A 24805-nucleotide genomic window follows, 5' to 3' on the forward strand; every position below is an offset into this window, starting at 1 on the left:
AAACCCAATGTTATATTATCTTATAAAATATTTGGGGGCTACGAGGCGACGCCCCCACCCACACCCTTATATGATATTTTTGCCGGGGCTCCTTCCCTAATATAGTTCAGAAGGTCCTAAGGGAGCCCTGTACCAAAAACGGCATTTGTACAGCAACAAATCAATGTTGTAAAATTATTTGGGGGCTCCAAAAAGACGCTCCCGCCCCCACACCCTTTAATCGATTTTGTTGCCGGGGGCTCTTAGCCTAATATCGTTTAGTAAGTCCTAACGAAGCCCTGTACCAAAAATTGTGCTTTTATCCAGCAAATAACGATAATCGATAAATTTGACTATATTCGGGTATAGCGGCGACTAAACAGCTTTGTAAAAACTTCTTCCTTTCATTTTGTTGTTGTCTTTTCTTGTTCTTTCTTTTCTACACTTTACAATGAATATGTCAAATAACGCTTCATATAGTAAATGAGCCTGAAGAAAGAGACTATGAGCCACTTGCGTAGTTCAATTTCTTTATTTGCGTCGATTGCAAAAGAGTCAATAGAGGGCTTTTTCCACTTTAAACAACGGTACGTAGTCTCATAATTCTGTCGCTGTAAAATTGGAAGTAAAATATCCGAAGTAACTGAGACAAACCCCTATTTTTTTCTTCAAATTTATCTTTAATTTTGTTTTGCAGATGAAAAATTTCGGGATGGGTCGCATATCATGATTGTTGAATAATAACAACACTCTCTATCATGATATTTCAAAGTGCATGTGTATTTACGTTTTTAATACCAATGGTTTAAAAAAGGGTACTTTTCCGCTTTTTCTTGTTAGTGTCATAAACTTATCAATTGGCTTCATTTAAAAGAATTTTTTAACAGTTTTGTTTGTTGCATGATGCCTAATCTGCAAATTATTCATCAGGATAATCTTCCATTTAAAGAAAATATTTGTTCTTCTTGTTTTGACATTTGATCGATGGTCGTCTAATCGGACATATACAAAAGGAGCGGGGGTTCATTAATTTTTATTAATAACATCAGCTAAAACGGCCTATAGGGCTTAACTGCAGAATTATCCACCATCCATGATAATGAATTAGGGTTAGGATTAGGGTCAGTGACAGGGGCTGGGTTAGAAGTAGGGTTAGCTAGATAGGATTGGGGTAAGGTTAAGTGTTATGACAAGGGTTAGGGGTATGACTAGGGTTAGGGCAATTTTAGGACTACGGTTGAGGTTACAATTAGTGTTGCTCTGTTCAACCCATGCAGCTCATTTTGGATTACCTAGAAATCCTTTTTTAAGCAGGTTAAATTTAAGATTAAATAATTTGAAAATATTAATACATTGAGGATTGCCGTCTTTATCCAATTTTGTTTCCCTGATTATCAAAATTAACTATTTTTCAATCAAAATGCAATTGTTGATGAAAAATTCAAAAAAATATCCATACTGCCCCCCCCCCCCCCGTAACACGCATCCAACACAAATTATCCCCCCTTCTGAATTTGATCGCCGTAAAGTCGATCGATCGACACAAATAAGGAAGTGGTGGCGGGTAGCATTTTATTAAACATCAGGCAAAACACTAGGGCAAAGCTGCAGAATAATCCACCATCAATAATAATGATTTTAGGGTTGAGGTTATGGTCAGGGAGAGGGTTGTTACTGGGGTGAGTTCAGGGTTTAGAGTTAGGGTTAGGACAAGGGTTAGGACTAGGGTAAGGTTACGGGTTAGATCTAGGGTTAAGGATTATATCTAGGTTTAGGACTAGGGTTAATGTTACAATTAGTGTTACAAATTGGTTTACGTTCAACCCGTTCAGCTCGTTTCGGATGATTTATAAATTCAGTTTTAAATAGGTTCAGCAAGGATGAATTAATTTGCAAATAGTAATCAATGAAGATTGACCGATCTTGTTTCCCCGATTATCAAAATTAACCATCTTTAATTAAATCTATCATCTTTACTTAAATCTAATTGCAACTTTTAATAAAAAAAAGCATACCCACCGTGCCCCCCGTTAATACACATCCAAGCCCATCCAAGCTCATCCAAGACACATAAACGGACACCAATCCCCCCCCCCCCCCCGAGGCCAACTAGCTATAATGACCATTATTCATAAAGACCGCTATTTATTAGGACCATTATTATAAGAACCGCTATTTATAATTTGAGAAAAGGGTAATTATTCATAAGGATAGCTAATCTTAATCGAAGAGTGTCGATATTTATCATTTGAGAAGAGAGTAGCTATTCATAAAACAGAATGAAGGTCGCTCTTTATAATGCGGAATGGGGGTCGCTATTCATAAAAAAAAATGAATAAGCAACAAAATGACAAGAGAGTTAATTGTTGGCTAGGAGCACCCCTATGGCTGTGGCGTATTTATTATGGAAAGCAACGCTTTTTTCGGATTATGAATATCGACCCTCTTCTCATATTATGAATAGCGACCCTCATTCTGCATTAATTATAAATAGTGCCCCTAAATTTATCTTATGAATAGCGGTCCTAGTGACCCCCAATATAAATTATGAAAAGCGACCCTCATCTCACATTATGAATAACGGTCCTCATGCTTTTATCAATAGTTACCGCCTTCGTGTTTTATATATGCAGTTCGACGTTATGAATAGCGAGATTACCCCCACACCCTCTGGTGTTGAAGATTGGAGGCCTAACCAAATATTGAAAGGGGAAAAGACGGGGGAAAGGAAAAATCAGAAAATCAAGGAAGATAAGAAGTGGAAGAGAAAGTAAAAAGGAGATGATACGACACCCTACGGGCCCCGTCCGACGCCCTGCAACTCACTCCTACACCCCAAACTCTCACTTTTGCTATGCTACATCATCGCATGCCCTCATTACAACATACAGAGCCACAAACTGACTTATACACACAATCGCTTTCCCTCTGTCGTCTTACTTCCATCATTATTCTTCTTCTCCATGTCTTCACAGTTCATCTGTTCCATTCTTCTCCACCCCTCCCTCTCTCTCTCTCTCTCTCTCTCTCATGCATTTCTTCCTTCTTCTTTTTTTTCTAACTTAACCCTCTCTCTTTAAATTGTTCTCTCCCTGACACTTTCTCTCTCTTTCAGTATTGTTCAATTATGTTTCTATGATAGATCCTCATATATTGTGTGTGACTGTCATGAATTACATTATAGAATATGAATAGGCAATAAATTTGCATTTTAATATGGTTCAAAATCAAACAAATCTTCAGTATTTACTTGTCACACACTCAATTAATCAGTCTCGATTTCTATTTAAAATATGAATATTCCTCACTTAACAATAATTATAAAAAATAATACTAATGACGAATCTATTCTATTTTTATCATCAATTTGTTTGCAAGTATGGAATAAGTAATAAGTTGTCACCTATTGTACTGTGTATTATTTGTACTTGTCTATATTAAGTTTTGTTGAGAGGCTTTTTAAAACTGAGCTTGTAAAACTAATTTCTACTACTACCACTATACTACTACTACTACTACTACTATACTACTACTACTACTACTACTACTACTATTACTACTACTACTACTACAGTCAGAAATATCAACATGCACACCAAACAAAAAATAAAGCACATACAAAACAGACTTTGTTTGGGTATTCCATGATGAATACTTAAGTATAATACCTCCTACAAAATGTGAGGAAAAATTGAGTTTTGTGACACATGCTCCTACTAAAATTGCTTCACAATAGTTCCCAACATTAAATGAATTACTAACTTTAATCCTGGACCAATACTATACCTAACCCTAAATCTTGCTTAAATATTAATCTAACCTTAACCCTAACCCTACAATTTTGTTAAACTAAAGCCCGGAACAATTGTCAACACAGCAATTCTCGAATTGCAGCAAACCAACATCGTGTTCCTGAAATCATATTTACTACATGGTAATTTTTCTTCATTTACACTATTATATTTCAGCATGACCTATGTACAATAAAACCGGTCTGTTTGTATATTTGAATGGAATGTATAGCACTATTATCCCCACAAAAAATAGCAAATGTTATTGAAATAATGTATATATTTACACAGGTGATATATCAATAGCCTCATACAGAAGCTATGCCGTAAACATGTTTACAACTTTACAATGCTTTCATTTGTTACATATTTAATGTACAAAGAGCAATAGCTGCAGTCAGGTTTAATACGCCCACACAAATATGGATGTGTTGCCCACACCTGAAACATAGCACAAGAGATAATAAGGCCAGTCAAAGTAAATAATAAGAATGAAGTACCGGTAGGCACTTGGTCACCTTTGAATTCAGAAAACTTATGGAGCTTTTAATAACTAGTTTGTGATATTTAACATGGTTACAGAAAAGAAAAGAAGCCATATAGGAATTTAGATGATGACAGGGGACTAATAATTGTCACCTCTTATGTTTTAGTACAGTATTCAACTTTTGCAAGAAATAATTTCAAGGAGCTTGTAGAATGGTAATCATCTTGCTATCTAGCAACACATATCAGAAAAACCTGAACAAATAGTTAGGCAGGGGGTTACCAACTTTTGCATGAGCTATAAGACACTACATGTAATATATGCCTCCGTGGCGCCTTAAAGTGATCTCATTTGGTTCTTGTGTACATACACATCTTTAAAAAATAGTATGGTTGAATGCTCAATATTTTTGCTTGTTTGGGTTTATTTTTTATGTTGAAATCATCTTGTAATACAAGCTTATAAGTGGTATACCATAACCATTCTCATATCCTTTTATCATTATTCTAATCATTTTACAAACTATTTAAATCACATATAAGGTTTATTAGTTGCAAGATGATTGTACACCTGAAGTTGACTTTTCCTGAATGCCATTACGATAATACCATCAAATAAATATTATCTAATGGACTTTACATAAAGTGCTAAATTATTAATGCAGTTTTGGCAGAGATAAGGTGCTCAAAGGATATCTTTCGGCACCCATTTCCTTCATCTGAGGCCTAAAATAAAATAATAATAATAATGATTCCGCTTTTATATAGCGTATGATGTCTCTAAGTGCTTTACAGATATATTATTACCCCGGTCATCAGATTCAGGCTTACCCGCACACTATGTATGCACATTCTCTACTTCCTGGGGATCATTCCAGCCAGGTGTCATTTTTACAAGTGCACACTTGCTCATCTAACCACATTAACTTTCGCATCCTACATACCGGTAGCTCTTTTCCATTTTCGTAAGGAATTTTGTACATCATAGGGCCGGCAGAAATACATCTCACTTTTCAGAATACCTACGCTTATTCTTTAGGGTGAGGTTTTGTGAGGTTTCCTCTAACAATAGTGGATGATCGACCTTTCACAAAAATTTGTAGTATAATGAAACAAATGGATATCCCACATTTATCAAACTACACACCCTATTTGTTTAACTTGTATAATCTTAAATTGTTTGCTCTAATTCAAACCCAAATTAAATATCATCAAAATACAGTGATATTGAGTTCTGTAAACTCTTACAAATTACACTTTTTCAAATTTGTGTAACCTCCAAGAAACTTGCAAATTATTTTAAATAATTAAACCCTTTAGATATAAAGTGTGAAATTTTATAGTCATAGGTTCTGAAACTTCTTTGTAAGAAATCAAAATATAGCGCTCTTTTCGATTGCCACAGCAGGAGCTTTTTTTTCAAATCAACACTAGTGAACACATATTTTTTTACTTGAGACAATTAAATATCTGGAATTAAACATTAAAAAAATATTCACTGAAAAATCTCCATTTAATGTCTCGTTGAATCAACCTTAACCTTAGGCTGATCATACCAAGGGCCATGCTATTAGCCTCTGCCAGGTCCCTCTCAGTGCGTGTGTGAAGCTGCGTAGACCTTGTACTTAAAGGGATCCCATATGAAATCTGTTGGTTTGAAAAATAAAGAACAGAGCTTCCATTTATTTTTTGGTCTCAAGAACAGTGTGAACAGTGCTAACAATAATATATCTTGGAGTACAATTCATTCAAATGTCTACAATTTCTTCCGAGATGAATTTTTTCCCTATCATACCATACCATACTATCATATCATATATATAATATACAAATATTGTCTAGTATTAAGTATTCTACAATTGTTGTAATCTTGTACCTGTACACTGTATTGCCAATACTAACAAATGGAAAGGTTCACATTGTTTTTCCCCAATAATTATCTATAACATAACAATCTATAAATTGTATTATATGCAATGCTCTACAATTTCTATGTGGATAAGTCACAGTACAGCATATATCAAATGAAATGACTTTCAGGAACAAAACAATAACAAAGTTGAGTTATTATCATATACTAGTATATATTCTAAGTAAAGACAAATATACTCAAGAGTTTGGTTTGATCGGTCATTTTCATACCGTAAATACATTTCATGCAAAAACATCTTCTTTACCTGCCTCTTAATAAATCATTTCATTCTCCTGCTTTGAAAAATTGTATTTCAATAATAAACACTTTCAGAATACCAATAACACATTACGTGTTGTTAGGTCAGGCAGGCCATAATGTTTACCCAACCTACATGTAGCAACAACTAATCCTCACAATTTGCATTCTGACTACCGGTATTGAGGTACAATAATAGAAAACAGGTGAATGTACATGTACATGTAATAGCTCATCGCAAGGTACACGTACATGTATGTTTACATTTGAATACATTTTGAAAATTGTCTACTACATGGGCATATTAGTCAATTATGATCCAAAAGCATCAATTTTTACATCCATTCATTGAAAAACTACATTGTACATGCATGCAGCACTTAATAGCCATCAATAAAAAAAATTGTGAAAAAATGGGGTAGGAGTCTTAAATACATGTACCTTGATCATTGAACACCCCTAAGTTTTTGTTACAATCCATCTACATTGTACATACCTCATAGATTTGCTGCTACTGTTACACTGGATCAACTTGATCTACCACTTTTTTCAAAGGATAATCAAGAGCCCCTTCTCACAATCGGTGGAGTACACATGCCATTTCTCCTTTATCTTGACAGTGACCTTGTGCCTTTGCGTTGATTGTCATCAAGTGTCTACCTGCCCCTCTGAAAAATGAATAAGCATTTTAAGAATTATAAAATTATATCAAATATCTAACATATCATACAGATTACATTACAGGATCAAAAGAAAGTATTCTTATAATATTTCAGTACACTACATACATGTACAGTACTGTATGTGTAGGTGATAGATCAATATGTCTACATGTGTACATGCTAAACCAATTAGAAATTTATTTGACAAAGCCAAAGAAATCCATGTTATGTAAGCAAAGGATATACAAATCTTCCAATAAATATTTGCGAAAAGCATCTCAAGTATACAAAACAGTGATAATTACACAAATCTTGTGTATGTGAATATTGTTGAAGATGTACAGTACATGTACATGTACACCCTGTATAGGAGGCAATTCAAATTTCATAAGAATGTGATTCAATCTCTGTATGACCATAGGATTGAATGTACATGTACATGTACAGAGTACTACAAAAAATTGCCACATTAAAGCTAATGTCAAAAGGACTTCACAGAGGATTTGAAAAGACTAAAATGTGATTTAAGTTTCATGAGCTGCTATGTAAAATGATTCAGCAGTGTACTGGAGTACTAGCACTATTCTAAAGGATTTTCTCAGTGTCACATTATAAGACATTATACAAAGCAATATTTTTGAATTTTTAACTAACAATTTCCTACTCGATTTGGTTTTCCTACATTCTTGTATGGCTGGTAGTTTGTCTATCCACAACATGTACTCTCTAGGTGAAATTTTACAGGAACCAGTAGTGAATTTGATCTTTGTTTGCTTTATTACCTTCATGTATACAGTAGCAGGTAATTTTACATGTACATGTACCATGCATTAAAATGCATATTTGCCCGGTCCGCAAACTAACAGTTTTGAGCGGGCAATATTTCCTGATAGTTTCTCTCTTTCGGGTTTCACCATTCACTTTGAGTACAAAGATTGTGTTCCATATTGGACCTTTCAAACAGCTAAAATCGCCGCAAAGTTTGAGCAGACTATCATGCGGCGCTGTAGTAGGGTATAGTGACCGTACGTGATTCACAAATGAATAGGTAATAATTATAATCTTTTGGGAGATACAGTGATATGCATTTATATGTACATGTATTGCCCTTACTGAATCAGTGAAGGCAATACAGGGTGTATTACCTTGTTTCTCCCTCAAGGCCAGTAATATTATGTAAATGACAATCATGTTAAGCTCCAATTAATGACAGGTTATGCCAAACTATACCATTTGAGAACCCTTCATCCCAAATCTTCTACATAGGTGAATTTCACATATCTTGGGGGCAAAGAATGTGATCCATAATAGCTATTCATAACCATGTACAGTATCATCATGATATTCAAACTACATGTATCACATCAAATGTAATACATACCAACATATTTGATTTAGAGAGGCTGTGTTGTTGTGAGGAAAAGTTTTTGCCCTGAATTTTTGTTAACATTTTTATTTACATAAGGGTGGTGTTGATATGCTTACTATTATTTACATAAATAGAAAATGAATTAATGTGACACCTACATGTACAGGGTGTATATCAAGATTTTTTTCTCAAAACTATTGCAGCTACAATGTACCATTTAAAAAAAAGGTAGGCTATTTGCTTAGAAGTCAGGGTCAGCAAGACAACCATTATTGGAAGACATTGGAAGATCACATTACCAAAACAAAGTATTCAGAATTTTGAACCACATTGCTCACTTCATCACTGTATGGAAAGAGAATGACTACCGGTAGTCTGATTTGATTTACATTTCTTTAAATATAGCCCAAAAGAATACTGGTACTATTTACATGTTCAGTGAGATGGAGAAAGGGAATGGCCCATAAATCGTAACTGATACCACTTAAATCTATAATGCAGCCTCACAGCTCACTGAACATTGTATAATAAATTGAAACAGGATTTTCCAAAGATTAGAATTTTATACTACTCAAAATAGTAGGCTTTTGACCACTTCTATTGCAGGTACAGGCCATAGTTCATCCATACTTCAGAGTTGAAGCTGCCAGGAGAGGAATTTAATCTATTTCTTTTTATTAGTATACAAATGTTTTAATTTTCTAATTATACCTCAGATCAAAACCTGTTTTGCTTTAAAAGTGAATAAGGACCGACAATTTCAACCATTATCACCCGCTCCAAATTTTTCTGATGTTCGATAACATAGGGATGGCGCCTCGCCAATCCTGACTTTTTTAGATATTGGCATCTTTAAAAAAAAAAAAAAAAAAAATCAACTATGTTCCAAGGTCACGTGACCTTTTGTCTTGTATGTACCGAAAAATTGAATCATTTTGTGATTTGTGTACAATACATATGGAAAGTCATTTTCTAAAAATAGATTCAAACATGGTTTTGGGTCTTGTTAAAGTTTAGGTGGTGTTTTGGGAGTCAAAATACTGTTGAATGTAGAAAGATTAAAAAAAAAAAAAAAACAAACATAAATAAGTTAAAAAAAAACAATGAAAATACATAGAAATTATCAAAACAAGAGATAACATAAGGAATAAAGCTGGCTCTTCCAATTTTTTTCCGTATTATTGTCCAATGCTAATGAATATATGTATTGAAAAAGAATGATTAAATATGAATAATATAGGATTTTGTAAAATTGTGATTTATGTACGTTATTTGCAGAAATTACCATAAATATACAAATGATATTTTTTCAAAAATTGAAAATTATCATATTGTTTATACACTTCAATTGACATTGCGTGCAAATTTTCGGAGAGCGTTCACGGCCAGATCTTAAAAATGCATAATGGCCCCCCCCCCCGGCCGATATTAAGACTAAAATAAGCCGGCTTATAGGGTTAAAAGTGATTTGAAGAAAGACACTCGCAAACAATACAATTTCAACCAACACTACCAGGTAGTAAATGGAGCTTCAAATTTAGATTGCCTGTAAATGTCACAGATATTAAATATTTGAAGTGAAATATGCATTTCTGAACAAACTATCCACCCTGTTTAGAAAGTTGGTTTTGTTAATATCACTTATGAGAATATAATACTATCCTTTTTATTCTGTTATTAGTGTAGACAATTTCTCTATGCAATGATACCCAATTGAATTGTGGTGCTATTATGAGAGTTATCATTTTGAGAGTTTCACCATTTTTTGGATTAACAAGACATCTGTTTAGGTGCAGAAATCTACAATCAATATGGAAATTAAGGACAAAAGAAATGCGGACAAAATATACAGTTCCATTCTACCCTCAACAATTGCTATTATAGGTAGACAAAGGAAAATCCTCTTCACTGCTATTATGTAAAAATGTGTAGAACAAAATGCATGCGACACCCTTCTACAGATTTTTTACATTATAGCAGTGAAATGGATGTTCCTTTGTTACCATAGCAATTGTTGAGGGTAGAATAATGAGGAAAGTATATTTTGTCCGCTTTATTTGTCGTCAGTTCATGTGAATCATTAATGTACATGTATGTATTTTAGAATCAACATTATATAAGAGTTCACTATTGTTTTGCAAATTGACAACTTACATGTATCATGTTTCCCATTCAGCAGTATACTGCACATATCAAGTTACAAAATTCAATATTATTTAGGCACCAATGTAAACAGAAATTCATTGGTTAAAGAAGTGTTATGCAATGCTATGCAAATGAGATAACAAACAAACCCCCAAATTTTAAAAGTTACTCATACAAATCATGTTGACAGAAAAATTAAATTAAAATTGCAGAATAGCCAAGGTCCTGAAGTTGGATGTCTTTGATATCTGTCTACTGAAAATAAAATTACAGGTATTTAAATTCTGTAATACAGCTTTTTGACAAAAGCTTCACAATAAGAGATAACATCATTCTTACACTGCAAGACATAAACAAAAGGTTGTCTCATTTTTTGTTGCCCTGCATTAACAAATTGTGTATGTTTTGAGCCTGAACTCATATCACAAAAATGTTTGTTGTATGATTGTAAATGTGGTTTTTTATACAACTCTACAGTAAAATGGATATCATTATTCACATTTGAAAAGTTCTTTTAATACAAATAATAATTCTGTAGGGTTGATAAAATGTTACACTCTATTAACATTAACCACAAAAATTTTAGCTGTGGTGAAATATTGCTCACTGTGCAAAAAATTTCTACTAAGAGTTGTTCACGTAATTGAGTTATGAAAACAATAAGGTATCACTCATTCATTCCATATTGTTGTTAACCAATTGACCTAGCCAATGACTTTGGACCAGCAATCCAGCGCGCATTCACAACAACCATTTTCTCTGTAAAGTTGTTACAGTAGTAACAGTACTGCACACAAAATCATCATGCTCATGGAATAGTCAGACCGCAATGATTGACATATTAGCGAGTTTTCGCTCAGCAACATACAGACCTTCGCGGACGCAGAGCACTCAGGTTTACGGCCGTCGCATACAGACTGCCCTCAATACAATATGTGGTTTTGCTTTTCGGTGAATGCGTACGTATTTCTACGGAGGTATTGCATTTGCAATGCCATTAGGCAATTTTCGTAATGTAACCAAATTTAATGCAAACGTCTTTGTGAAGTGCCTCGATACAAAATATTTCTTTCACCTGATAAGGATAATAGTATTTCAATAGACAGAATCCAAACTGCATACATTAGTTGTTGCCAGTTCGACAAACATTAGGGGTATTTCGCAAGCTAATTGCGGACAGAGAATCTGCGGTTCGTGTGCAAAATCAAGAAGCTACTATAGTAACAGCAGGGTGATCGCTGAGGTACTGAAATCAAGAACGGGTTTTGGCCAAATCTATGGGCGTTCTCAATGACGCCCCAAGTGAATAAACAGCCAATCAGCGAGCTTGTACCAAAGATGGTTATGAGAATTTTGTCGTCTAATAACGAAGGATGACGAATTTTAACGGGCGGATCTAGCTTCTTTTCTATGGCGTGGGCGGGCGGGGTTGACATTTGAAAAATCGCACCAACCAATATTTTGCTTAGTGGGGGGTAGGGAGCACTAAAATTTGTTTTCAATTTGAAAAAAGTGCCAACCAATATTTCGGGGGGGGGGGGGGAGGTAGAAAGCACCTTGGCCAGCCAAAGGGGGATTTAAACCTCCTAGACCCCCCTGGCACAAAGGACTCTTCGGTGAATTTTGTTTCTTCCGATTATTGTTTCTGAACAGTAACAACATGAATATGGATATGAATTGTTTTAAAACTTGATGATAAATTATTGTTGAAATTTGATAAAAAGCCGTTTTGTGGCTTGGTTGAGACAAGTTGTGCTAGTCGTGTAGTCCCGTCTGTACTGTATTGCGTTGAAGGGAACAGGCCATTTTCGTAATGTAATCAAATTTAATACATACTGTACGTCTTTGTGAAGTTCCTCAATACAAATTATTTCATTCACCTGTCTAGGATTCGCAATAGTCAGAATGCAAACTGCATGTATTAAGTGTGGCAACAACTAATGTATGCAGATTGGATTCTGTCTATTTAAATACTATTATTATCAGGTGAATGAAATGGTTTGTATCGAGGCACTTGATTCACTTGGGGCGTCATTGAGAACGCCCGTAGATTTGGCCAAAACCCGTTCTAGATTTCAGGGCCTCAGTGGTCATCCAACTGTTACTATAGTATCTTCTCGATTTTGCACACGAACCGCAGATTCTAATTCCGCAATGAGTTTGAAAAAAATTGCCTATTATTATTACCATGACGGCAAGAGAAAAGACTCAATGGCATTGGAAAAGTTGTAACTGTACAGGTGTAGTAACCATACTGCACACAAAACCATTGCGCTCGCTGGAAAGTTAGATCACAATGATTGGCATTGTTTGCATGATGACAAGAGAAGAGACTCAACGGCATTGAATCAAAATCGTACAGTGTATGGAAATGATTATTCAAGGAAGTAGCAGTGGAACTTAAACTTTATTTTTAGACTGATGACATTTTTGTGAAATATTGACTTCAGACTCTTATAATGCTGAAAAACAGGTGATTATTTGTTCTTCGTTTATCTGTTGTGTAGTGGTGGTTCGTGCCTATACACGGTCGCAGCACTATTCTGGATAATAATTTAGTCTGGTTCTGCATAATAATTTATCAAATATCTTCTACACATTCTTACTTTTTTAAAATTATCTTCAGAAGCATTCATAGAATTCATTGCGTATCAACTATCAACCAAACTACATGTACAGTAACTCAAATGTCATCCAAGAATGGTGGTGTTGTTGTATTTTACAGCTATTTTCAGTTCATTCCTTTTTCTTTTCAGGAGATTTTTGTACATTGTACAGTACATCAACCTTTAGGGCCAATTAAGTGTCATCATTGATTTGACGGTATTGAAGGACTCAGATGGAGGAGTTATTATGTGGTTACTTAATTGGAAAATTGGAAGTGATCAGTTGCATCACAATAAAGAATACCAGGAGTTATACTGGCACATACATGTACATCATTACATATTAGTAAAGATTTGTTCAATCAGAGATGCAGTCTTGTTTAATAGTTACCCTGGTATAGAAAATGTGAGTAACTCATACCAACAAAATCATTACCACTATTTGGCATACATGTACATGTACATGTACAAATATAAATATGGTCAATGTTAACATTAATCCTTATATACCGGTAATCATCTAGTGTATAAGTAAATGTTTGCATGTTTGATTTGGGTTTCTGAATATTTAACTACTATCAGCTTGCCAATTTGATTATTTCAGTAAAAAGAGATTCAATATCATCTGACTTGAGGAGGCGCAATAGCTCAGTCGGTAGAGCAGTGGTCTCGTAATCCGGTGACCCGGGTTTTAAACCAAGGCGATGTGCTAGTTTGGTAAGGCATTAATCCTCACTACCAGGTTCCTCGGAGAGGACCTAAATCCGTCGGCCGTCTGGTTGCTTACTTACAAACATTTATGCATTCTTAGCAGTCAGATAAAATAACCATCACATTGACCGAGTCATGATGTCATCTCTAACAGTAATGTCAAGAGAATCGAATATACCGTTTATTGAACAATAATGAAGTACTTTCATGAATCCATGTTTCAGAGAAAGCTAGAGAATGAAACCTCAAATACTACCAATATATTCACCAATCTCATTAATTTCTATGGAGGTTCCTTGAGTGAAATAAGGTTATACATGTATGTTAATTTGTCCTAATTAGGAATTAAAAACATCTAAATTAGTAATACAAAATGTACGTTTTCTGCATGCAACAGAAAAACAAAATTAAGTATTCTTTTTTTTATCAATATTTATCCTCAAACACAACTTTTTTGAAAATCCTTGCAGAAATGTGTTTTAAATGACATCCTTGTCTTTCACATTATGATACAATTTAAGTGAAATTTTGTCATCAAATTTTTGGCAAATTTGGGGCTCCCAACACTTTAGAGGGGCTTTAAACTGCAAGGGAAATGTTCACTATGGTTCATTGTACAAGATATGTACCAGCCAAATATGTAGTTGGGGGTATGTATCTAAATTATCCATTGCAGGCAAATGATCAAGATCTTCTTTGCATGAGATTAGCTTTTTTACATTTTTGTTATAATTTATTAAGGGGATGAGTTCAATAACTCATCCTGACTTGTCCTCCCAGTGGTTTAGGATGGGATCTTGTTGCGGATAGCAGACCAGCATTTTTCTTTTGATAGGGTCTCTTGGATTGATTTTTTCCAGTAAGTTTTCTTCCACTCAAAGACCAATGCACTTTGTATACAAGTTGAATTTAGCTGTAATTGGGCAAGATTTTGTCTCTATACGTACGGGTTAGTGAGGGGAGGCTATGCAATGCAGTTTGTGTGTGATCACCCATCTTAACTCGCACAGAAGCTTCAAGAAAAGCATCAGATAAGCTGAAAGTACATGTAAGTCCTTCTATTTCGATGTTCTACTAATTAATGTTATTTTCATAGTACCGGTATAAGAAAATTAGATTCATTTTGTTTTCAATCATTTTTTTTCTATATCATTTTGTCTAGATTCTGGAGTAAATCTCTAATTGACCCCCCCCCCCAACCCCCTCCATTGTGCATATGCCAAGGATAACCGTAAATGTGTCGGTGTATGGGGAAGTTTGACAAATGTCAGTTTTATTTCAAAATTCCCCATACCAGACAGTTATTTCTGTCTATTGGCGAGAGAGATGCCAAGGCCAAAGGTCTCAATGACTGCTTTGAGGATGATTGCATCTGTGCCATATTGTTAGCACTTACAATTACATGTACACTGAATTCAGTTCCGTCGTGAGTAATTCTCCTGCTCGTTTGCTTGGAGTGACAAGATTTTGCGTGTATTTGTAGTATCACGTTCTTCAATGGCAGTTTGCATTCTTTCCATTTGTATTTTTTTCATTTGTAGAGGTGTAGATCTATGGACTTATTTTCAGCTTACTGTATCTGTCCAGCTCCAGTTTGTGAAGCTACTGAACTGTGCAGGATGGGTACGGCGCTCATGCACACACAAACTGCATTGCATAACCCAGGGCCGCCAACCCTCCCGCATTTGGAGGGAGTCATATGCCACCACACTCCTTTTCCCGCCGTCCCACCAGCTCGTAGCAGGAGACTCTCGCCAACACGCCCTTCCTCCTGCTCTCCCGCAAGCTCCTGGTTTATGAAAAAACCTCACGCCAGACGTGTAAAATAAACAGCGTACTTGTATCATATGGATTTTGTTTGCTCATGGGGGGGGGGGGGGGTAGTGGGCACTTCTTACCCTTCCCTGTTGAGCTCCCCACAGCCACACTCAGTCAGCTCTGTATAGAGGCAGTCAGTGAATATGGAGGAGCCTGACGTAGTTATTTATCATGTTTAGATCTAGATCTATAGTATAGGCTACATGTAGCTAAGCCGAGTCTAGGCCTAGGCCTACACTGTAGTAATTAGTAGGTCTAGGTCCTATTTATAGCAGAACAACCATAACCATTGATATCAGACTTTTCAGAGACCAAAGGCAAAGCAAAGGCAAGGCTTTCATCGGTCCAACATCAGGAACATGCAGGCTAGGTTCGCGCTCATCGATTGACGAGTACTTGTACTAAAATGCATTAATTAACTGACTAACGAAGTTATAGTCTCATCTTCTTAGGCCACCGCCGGCAGGCGGCCTGGCAGGCGGCCTGGCGGGCGCAGCCGGGCTCAATTCATTCAACCAATGGTGGTGATTTGGGGCTTTCCCTAGCTCTAGTCTGGATACTGCGTTAGAAGCACACAGTTTCAACTAATGAAGCTATGATAAGATATTATATATTTAATCTACTACTCTTATTGACAATTAAGGAAAAACCAAAACAAACCTTACCTTAAAACATCTCGAAAACACCATTTTAGCGGCTTCTGTGGCGTGGTCTGTCTCTGAGGAGGGCATGGGACGACGGATCGACGATGAACTAATAGTAATAGACTAGTCTAGTTCTAAGCACACGCAGACCGCTATTTGTGACATTAAGCTGATCAAGTGTGTCTCATGACTCTCATCTCGACTCCAACTGACCGTCGACCCTACGGCTATCCCCAGTGGCATATCTAAGGGTGGGGGGGGGGGGGGGAGAGGGGTCCCTCCCCCTGGCCAAAAAACTGTTTTCAAATCAAAATGAAGACGGGCGTCCTCCCCTGGGGTGGGCACAAAAAAAGGGGGGGGGGTGTTGATTTTAAAAAAAAAAAAGCAGTGCTCAATACCCCCGCCCCCCCCCCCCTCGTTGCTCGTGTGTCAATCACGGAACTTCCGTGGTGTCCATCAGAAAGATCACATAATGTTGTTGTTTTATAGTTTTTATTGGCGTGTATATTTAGACTGCAATAGTCTTTTCACAAGCTTGACGCAAACATTATTTCCTATAATTTCATCGTCATTTCTCTCCATCATAAACTTTAATAATGTTATATTCCAATCCAACGTCTATTCTGATTAAGAGTATAGCAATTTAGAACAACAGTCTTAGAAAAACATAAAAATGACCGGTATAATAATAGGCCCAAATTATCCTATTAAAAAAAAAAGTTTATGGTAATGTTAAGACTTTGGAACTGTTCCTTAGTCTATTTTAGCAGTGTTGAAACCGTCGATACCCATGTACATGTGGCTGTGTTTTAGATGAATGGTCGAAACTAAAATTTATGCTGAACAAATAAAGCGACCAAATAAATGAAATGTTAAGCTTTGCTTATGATTGCGGTCTCCTGCACTTTTCCAACAGAATAGTTCAGATAATACTTTTAATTTATGATAATATGTTATGGAAGTAATAAGTTTCGTTATTATATGTACATATATTATGTACAAAAAACATTTGACATTAAGAAATTATTGTTTGTTTATGTTTTATTATACCTTACATGTATTTTATGTTCTTTGTTATTCAGTTATATTTTATTTGGAAAATATGCAGAAATAAAATCAAATAAAAATATACGAAATAAAACGGTGATAATAGTGAGATGCGCCTACAATTTCACATTATTTTATTCTGTTCACCCCACGATCCAATTTGATGTCTGAGAAAATTAGACTAACTTCCGGCAACATGGAAAAAAAAAATCATTACTGCGTATACTATAGTAGGTAGTCTTTAATAATCAACAGGTTACGACGTTACATGGTTGAATGTTGAAACGAGATGTTGTATATGGTTAATTTCTCTCTCTGACAAAATATACTGCCACATCTTTAGACACACGCAAATATTCCTCATGCTCCCTAGGCCCTGCCGAGGGCTAAGTCAATCAGAGATTATTGAGACTTAATATAATATTTAATTATTTCTGTTTTCAAGACTAGTACCATTTATCAATACATGTGTAGGCCATTTCACAATTATATACTTTCCACTTGAATAGCAACAATAAGCATTATCATAATTTAAGACTAACAAAATATATATTATTACATTAGCAAAACAAGGAATTTGTTTTTTCCAATAAAAATATCCTTATTCCTGTACATGAACTTCAAATTGGCTACTTGCCTGGTTGCTGCAGAAAGAATAGATACGTATGTGGCTAAACGTCATCATAAAGCTTGGCCTTTTCTAAAAACATACTTATAATTGTACTTTGATGATTGTGAATAAGCAAAGAATCAATAACAATAAATAACAAAAGATTGTTATTGATATGTATATTATCAAACAGTATTTATGTCAGTATTTTGAAGGGTACGACATTTAAAACGTGTACCAATATCTAAACAAAATATAAGATTTACATCAAATTGGCCCATTTAACACCCTTCTGTACACATATATTACGACTCAATGCTATTGATACAATACCTATCACAAGCTGGATATTTTGTAAAAGCAGTACGATATGCATTGTGCAATTATTCCACAATAGCTCAATATTGTCATTGAGAACGCGGATCATATCGCCTGCTGAAACTGTCAGGGAAATCATACACAGAATGACAGTTTCCGCTTGTCAGTCAGTCGGAAACATTTGTACAACATAGAGTATCGAAGTGCTAACGTCATTTTCGCTTGTCGCTCAGTTTACTGGTTCCAACAAAGAGCCGCCCTCGCATGAGTTCGCCGCTACAGCATTCAAGCAACGGGCTGGAGCATGGTAAATTTAATGTTTGGCGTTGGTGTGATCACCACGCCATTGTTTAGCACAAAATTGTTTTGAAACCAGCAACCTTGACAACTTGGCTAATATGACGTCACACTCCAGTACTCTACGATGTGTGCTGTCTGTTTAGACAGATGGCACAATGCACTGATTAATTTCTATTTCTGCATGGAAGGGGAACAAAACCTTTTTTTCTTTTCTTTTCTTTCCCAAACTTTACGTTACATTTGTTTCTTATGTTCATCGTTTATATGTGCTTATACGACGTTCATTTTTTAATCCGTTGATATGTATTGGATGGAAATAAAACGACAAATCAATTCATGAATAGACTGGAATCAAAAGGAAAACAAATTACACCACGAGATATAAGATTATCTTGATGAGACCAAGACTATATCCGGAGCAATGCTCTCTCTTTCTTTCTCTCTCTTCCCCCTCCTCTTTCCCGTTCTTTCACCTTTTCCCATTCTCATTCTTTCTTGTCTATCCTATTCTCTTTCCTTTCCCTCGTTGTCCTTGCACTAAACTCTTTATTTTCCCCCTTTTTTAAAATTCCTGAATACAATTATTTTTCTTTTAGAAGTTCTGCGTTTTTTTTACAGGTTCCTCAATTTTTCGCAAATTAAAATGTAATTCAGATTGATTATTTTTCTACAATTCTTTGATAATGATGCAATGTATATGTTCACTAAAGAAGTATGTATATCATTTAATAACTGCAACATCATAATTATACCAATTTTGGTAATGCACTGCTTTGTTTTGTTTATGTTATATCGCATATGTTATATGAGAAAGTGGAAATAAATTTGAACCATTGAACCTCACTCATATGAACAAATATAGTGCACACACAATTTTTTCTTTAAAAAAAATTATGGGGGGATGTGAAGACGCTCGTAGCTCCTGCACAATCAGACAATAACAGCTGGTTCTCTCAGGTAAACATCTCGGGGTTAAAACATATCAAACGTATATAGCAAGATATAAGAAGCACTTAGGCATGTAAAGCACGGACGCCAATAAGCATGCATATAATGCTGACTATTTCTGTTTTGAACTCTTTCCCCTTTTCTGTTATTCATGTTTTTGGTTCGAAACAGACACATATTATTAGTGTTGTAATCAAAATCACCATGACATGTTCGTAATATATCCATACAGCATACTTGCATATTTGGAACGCCAGGAGTGCCACTGTGCCAAACATGAGCGCTAGCTCTACGAGACTCAACTTCTATTGTTACCATTATTCCGATTTTCAGTAAATAAAATTACATGCCTCACACGAAGACCCCGACGAATACGAAGTCACAACTACTTTTTGAAAAGGAAAGAAAGGGGCACCAATAGGACCGGTAGAAAAAAATTTAACGAGACTAAATGCCATGTGCTGCACTAGGGAGAGATGTCACGCGAGAAAGACTTGTCTCTGTTGTGCTATAAAACTGGATATGCTCCAATGTGCAATAAACATAGTTTGAATCCAAGAATGTTCACTCATTTGAGATGTGTTATGATGTTTTGTTCTACCTGGTAGGATTTATTCCTGCATGGCACTGAACGCTACTGTAGATAATGTAGCCAGAGCTATAACCAGGTTTATAGTGGGTAATGTCCTTTGAAGAAAAAAAATGTCAAGCTCATATATGAGACGAGAGAAATCTTTTTGTCTTCAAATATCTGTAATCCCATATGAAAATCAGTCAGTTGAAATCTTATCCTAACTATAATACATATCCAATATATCTCTCATGTGTAGCCCCCCCCCCCCCCAAAAAAAAAATAATAATGGGCTTAATAACCAAGTTGCCTAAATTGTTTTAAAATGATGTCGTATTAGTCCAATAGAAACCTAAACATTAATATTTTGTTTTTAGAATATAAACATATTAAATGAAAATGTCATATGGAAATAATATACATAAATAATAGCCGTCTAAAACCCCTGGCTCTTGGTTCTCGATGGTTGCAGTATTCAGTATTCAGGTTGCAGTATTGGTGGTTGTGTGATCACTAAATAAAAATAAATACATTATATTATTACAAAAAAACAAAAAAATCGTCTCAAAAAAATGAAATGTGTGGATCCGCTCCTGCTCCTGTGAATGAATTCCCCAGTCTCTACATTATGTACTTCTCTCTCTCTCTCTCTCTCTCTCTTTCTCTCTCTCTTTCTCTCTATCTCTCTCTCTTTCTCTCTCTCTCTCTCTTTCTCTCTCTCTACCTCTCTCAATCGATCCCTCGCTCTCGTATCATTATGTTCGCACTTTGTTGTGCTGCATTTCCCTGATATGGTCTCTGGGTAGGTAATTTCTTTTCCACCAACTTCATACCAACCTTTTGTATTTATTAGTGTATGTTAATTTTGAAAAGTTCGTACGAATAAATGAAAATTGCCATTAAAGTCACATAAGTGCGATTTGTAAAAGTGTACCATTCTCATTACATGCATCATCGTTATCTTTAGGTTTATGATCATTGTCTTTTTGATGTTGTTATTATTTCTATTCACATTATCATCAGCATTGTTAGTAACATTATCATCATCATCATCCACAAGATCATATCAGTGTTAATTATATAATTATTATCATTCTTCTAAATATTATTATTAGTAGCAGTATAATCATCATGATCCTTATAATTGTTTCTAGCATTATTATCACTCTTGTTTTTATCATTAATACATTCTTCACTCAGCTGACACAATCTTTATAACGGACCTGGTCGATAGCAAGATCTTCGTGGGCGAGAACAGTGGCTTCGACTTCCACGGCGAGGAAATCCGTGAAATCCCACTGAGCGGGGTTGAAGCTCCTACAGCATCGACTACGATTACCAGACCGACAAGATTTACTGGAGTGATGAGAACGCGATGACAATCAATCGAGCTTCACTTGATGGTTCGAACCAAGAAATCTTGATTGATGAAAGCCAAGGCATTGGATGTGAGTGTGGTTTAAATATTATATATGTATTTGCTCATTTATTTATTTCATAATTTATGCATAATTATATCCATATTTGTTTTTTAATTTCATTTATTCGTTGATTAGTTAACGATTTCTTCATTGATTTATTCATCTTTTATGTATTTATTTACGTTTAGTTATTCTATCTTTCGCCTATTTATTTATTTATTTATGTCTTTGTTTTGTCTACTGATAAAGATGTCACTTAAAGGCCCACTGCACTACTTGTAGCTACTTGCGCCCTCTATATCCAAACAATGCCTAATCGGTGACCATTGGTCCCCCATAATCCTCTTTTTCTTATGTTAACTGAGAGCTGAGTTGATGAGATAACCACCTGTCCAGTGACCTTGCAGGGCGGTCTAATCCCTCCTGTAAACTATGGCAGATAAGCTTTAAAGAATCATTTAGATTCTATCTATTAATTTGAGTAATGGCATCCCGATCTGGACAGTGACGTTTTTGTATCGTCAGTCATCTTGCTATTCGCCCATGAGGTTTGTCCATCAGTGTGCCGCAACACCAAGATTACTCAGATTCTATATGGCCCATTTAATGATATCATTTTGGACAATTACAGTCTAGCAGAAAGATTCTTTTCTTCATCTCTGTAAATGTACCTCTTGTTAATCATTCTAATTTATCCACTCAGACCCGCAAGGAATCGTCCTAGATCTAATGACGAACAGGATGTTTTGGACTGATACTCTGTTGGAACAGATAGTGAGTGCTAGCCTACTCGGGTCTAACCGACGAACCATTATTAGTACGGGCCTTTTATATCCATGGGGAATCACATTGTCTCAAAAAAGAGGGTGAGTGGTAATGAAAAACGTGTCACCTCTCTTAAAGAGCCACTCTAACCCAACTAACATAGCCTTTCAAAACATGAATACACCTCTACTTAGGCCTATTCATATTCCAGCCTCTGATCTTTCAGAAAATCTCTAAATTGACCAAAAAATGAAATAACCATCCATTTTTCACAGATCTCACGCTTGCTGGGCTACGCCCCTCGAAAAAAGGTAATAACGGTTACGTGGCTTGATGACGCATTTGACGTCATTGCGGGAATGTCCGATTCGTCCTATAACTGAAAATCTTACAATCTCATTGTAATTCATAATTAGGAATGACGAAATTGCCAGAAACGTACTGGGATTATCAAGTGCATATTATTTTTTTTCGGATAAATGTCTTTTTTGCAATTAATATCATAGTTTGCCTTTTTAAAGATATTTTCATGCCTAAATCAACCTCCTTTTTATCGAGGGGTCTCCTGCAGTGACGTCATATGCTTTACGCAATACAGCTCCGAAACTGGGCTTTTTTTCTGAACGTCCTGAGTCGTCTAGATTCCAGAATTATTGGTGGTTTCTAAGAAAAATCTTTGTCATGTTCGGAATCTCCGTCAAAAATTATTCTAAATGTAATTTTTTCCCCCCTTCATTTTTTGGCCCGTTTCGGTTAGAGTGGCCCATTAATCTCCTAGACAGCTGTCTCTCTCTCTTCTCTGCCTGTATATATATATATATATACCTGCCTCACACACATACACACAATATATGCTAGTAAATTTTCAATACCCCATTTCTCCATCTGTCTCCTTCTCTTAAAGGTAATACAACAAAGTTTTGGGAAATTTTTGAAATTGGCTGGGAAAGATTCTTTACAATTTTGAAATACTTGGATGCCCCTGTGGATGTCTCATTAGCACTAAAAAATAGCCCTTAAAACACTTCTGCTTTCGAGAAAAATTGAATATTAAAATTTACCGGTGCTCTCGGTAAATTTCGATAATTTATAGCTTAAAGAGAGAGCTATACAACGAAAAGCTTATTATTTACAATTTCATCACTTTAGACTCGATTTCAACCGCGACAACGATCACTGAATATTGTAGGATCGCATATGTTTCCAATATGTTCATTTGAACCAAATTTATGACACCATATACCAAAACTTTGTAATAATTCGTTATCTACCACCTAGTTCTCTCTCTCTCTCTCTATCTCTATCGTCGCCTCCAAAATCATTGCATATGAAACACAACACCGATCCCTCCCTCATTCGACAAACGTTAACATAAATACGCGCTACCGCACACCCTTTTTTTCTCCAATAGTTTTGTTATTGATTCCAAAAATACAAATCAATCTTAGGAATAAAATACAGTTCAGTGTGTTTCATCTTGAGATGAATTCATAACATTTTCGTTACATAGATTGTACGATTGATGAAAACAAAAATGAAATCAGTTGTACAGAACACAATAACCCCTTCTAACCAAACACAATACCACGCCCCCCACCATGCGATACACACACACACACAACATACCATCCGACCACACACACCATCCGACCACGCTTCCACACATATACCACACACTGTTCCTAGCCTCCTCAGAATACCCCAAATTGGAGCGACAGAAAAATAGAAATAATTCTATTTAAAAAATCATTTAAACGAGGCTACGATAGCCACACCCACAAAACACACACACACACACCACATATACATGTAAATCGTGCCAAATGGGGATATTTATCTTTAACTATATTAACTATGCAATTGGGTGTATTGGGATTTGAGGTGTTTTTATAACATTACATTTTATTACATTTTGTCAAAGAATAACAAGAATTTAGCTTCCTGTTTTTATGTGAGAGTTTACTAGGTGCTGTTCATTTTTCCAGAATTTTAAGATTTCAGATAATACACAAAGTAGCGCTCGACAATGTGGCGTCTTACTATGAAAATGTGGATATCTTCGAACTCTTCCAGGAAATGGGTAGTAGTCTCCTCTCGGGCATATTGCTCCGGTTGTCTCATTTTCGCTCGCTGGACGTATATAGCAGACGACAATCGGCGGATTAGACGACACTTGGTAGTGAATATGTATGTGAGATTGCTTTGCTAAATATAAAATACAAGAACATTTTCCATATCTTTAAACTATCATTGATATCTGATAATTAACAGTTATTCAAATAAACCTACCAAACTACATAATACAATGAAATACTTGACTTAAAGTAGGGGAGTTTGATGCACCCCTCTGTAAATAATCGAATAGTCCATGGCGATCATGAATATTCATGTTTTTGCTACCTCGGCTAAATTTTTGCTTATCTTCAATGGAAAATTACGGTGGG

The 24805-nt window shown here is 35.6% G+C and overlaps 1 long non-coding RNA gene across 1 annotated transcript; it reads right to left on the minus strand.

Annotated features, from left to right (window-relative positions):
• Positions 1 to 3171: 3171 nt before the first annotated feature.
• LOC100890689 lies at positions 3172 to 16532 on the minus strand. Its single transcript, XR_004066129.1, has 3 exons — positions 16403 to 16532; positions 6923 to 7094; positions 3172 to 5903 (listed from the first exon to the last, which is right to left on the minus strand). It is a non-coding gene; the product is annotated as an uncharacterized LOC100890689 (long non-coding RNA).
• Positions 16533 to 24805: the final 8273 nt, after the last annotated feature.

Source organism: Strongylocentrotus purpuratus, unplaced genomic scaffold (genome assembly GCF_000002235.5).
Source record: "Strongylocentrotus purpuratus isolate Spur 01 unplaced genomic scaffold, Spur_5.0 spur5_scaffold_3, whole genome shotgun sequence".
Classification (NCBI taxonomy): domain Eukaryota; kingdom Metazoa; phylum Echinodermata; class Echinoidea; order Camarodonta; family Strongylocentrotidae; genus Strongylocentrotus; species Strongylocentrotus purpuratus.